This window comes from Mus pahari, chromosome 5 (genome assembly GCF_900095145.1).
Source record: "Mus pahari chromosome 5, PAHARI_EIJ_v1.1, whole genome shotgun sequence".
NCBI classification, from domain to species: domain Eukaryota; kingdom Metazoa; phylum Chordata; class Mammalia; order Rodentia; family Muridae; genus Mus; species Mus pahari.
Window position 1 is genome coordinate 82,158,341 of NC_034594.1, and position 2,362 is coordinate 82,160,702.

Here is a 2,362-nt window from a genome sequence, read left to right on the forward strand (position 1 = left end):
AGGAGGAGGAGGAGGAGGAGGAGGAGGAGAAGAAGAAGATTCTCTGACTGAGGAAAAGAAAACCAGGTTGGACTGTAGCTTAGTCGTAGTGTGCTTGTCTACCACGAGCAGAGCGTGGATTTGGTCCCCAGAGCCACTTAAACCCAGAGCAATGACAACAATGTGCACAAAAGAAAACTCCTGAAAATAAAGTTGTCTTCTACATACATACATACATACATACATACATACATACATACATACATACAACAAGCAAGCAATTTCTCACACCTTTCCCTACTGGCCATCCTGCAGTTCCTTCTACTTTTGATGTTGAGCTGACCGAATATGAAAGCAAAAGATGATGTAGATGTTGATATGACTGAACATTTGCATGGAAATGTGGTAGAATATTTCACATGATAAACACCTTAACAATGTAAACAAAGGCAGTCACAATTGTCTGCTGTTTGTGCTGATGTCCTATTTGCTTGTATAAGTGATTCCTGTGTCCTTATGGCCCCCAGCGGCAGCTGCCAGAATACTGAAACCAAAAACCAAGACACAGACTCAGCGGCACTGCACTCAGACACACCAGACTCACACAAATGTACCTCCAAGGGGTATCTTCGGGTTTCTGGATGCCCCTTAAATCCCAGACGAGCCCACATAATGTAGGACCCCCTTTCGGGGACCTCCACTTGAGTCTCAGGAAAGGGCCCACCTAAGGAAACTCGAGAGACCTTCTTGATGTAAAAACATGAGGTAGTTTAATGACGGAGCTCCAGGTTGATACGTATCTCACGCAGGAGACAGAGGAATCAACCACGAGGCTCAAAAACTAGGGGCTTTTATGGGGAGAGGGTCGGGGGCTAGGAGGAATTGGCGCGGCTTCACCTGATTGGCCCATTTGAACATCAGCAAAAAACGATTACACATTAGCAGAATGGTATGTGCAAGTCAGGATGTCAGGAGACCTGAGGGGCAGACACTTATCTAGGTCAGCGGAACATTTGGTTCACATATAACTCCAAACTATGTCAGGAGGGCAATGAGCAGAAGGAGGCACCGAGCCACCAGATGGCTGATGACTCAGCCAAGATAGCCCGGACAAGTTCCTGCATTCTTCTTTTATCTTATGGCCAGTCAGCCCCAGGAATGTTTTAACAACGGGCCTGCCCAGACATGCCCGGGCCTGTTCCACTATGTTCTCCACCTCAGGCTTCTAAGCTTACAAACAACTTTTTCTTTGGACTATTTGACATGAGTTACATGAATCAGGCCTTAAATTTCATTTCCCTTCAGCCACAGCTCTGAAATGAAGGCATTCACAGAGCAACTGCCTTTAAGGCCCTGAAAGAGAAACTCACAAGCCTTTCTCCAGTCCTTGAAACTCCCAGGCTTATGGGACAAAACATCTTAGTCTCTGTCTCCAATTAAGCCTTCTCTCATGTCACAATGTTGCAAACATGTCACCTTTTTTTATAGGGACACTGATTGTTAGGTTTCTGACCAACTTTAGAGAGTAGATGACTGTATTTTTAGATTCTTGACAGGATTATACCAACAAAACTCTTACACATTTCCAATTCATAGGTGTCGAGAGTCACATCTTGTCCTTAGCTCTTTTTAAAAATATTTTTTGAGATTAATGTTTCCTCAGAACCTGCATCCAGGCCAGCTCCAAAACAGTTACCCACAAGTGCTCCCGCCCAGCCTCACAGACTGCTCCATCTTGCACATCTCCTACCCCCAGGTGGTCCCACAGCCTGGGCAGCAGTGGAACAACCAGCTTTTCCTGGATTCCAACATTGCAACTTTTTATCCCCCACCCCATAACCAGTCCCCAATGTCAGCAAGAAGTGCTCAAAGGCAATTACATCACCCCTTATTCGTCCATTAATAACAAAAGGCTGGGATGTTTGGTTCCATACCATGATAAAGGGGCTGAGGTGCATATTTTATGTATCAAAGCAGATATGGCCTCCAGCTCCTCCCAGCATCCCTCACTCCCTACCTGGTAGACCTTGCCCCAACCCTGAACTTCTCCCTGTATAATCCAGACATTTTTGTTCTCACTGCTTCTCTTCTTCTCTCTCTGTTGATGCTCTCACTCTCTCTCTTTCTCCTCACCTCTCTCTCCCTTCTCATGGCGACTGTTGTGTTTTATAGAAAGTCCAGGATATGTATTGTAGAGCACAGTGTGATGAGGTGGGAGGGGTGCCATGGCAGGCCCATGCTGAGACATCCCTTCCCCCTGAGGGACCAGCCAGCCATATATACAGGTATAGCGTAGAATAGAATTTAATTTAGGGCATGGCAAGGGAGTTGAGAAAGGAGTAAACAGAGAGGGGGCAGGAGGGGGGGAAGGAGGAGGAGGAAG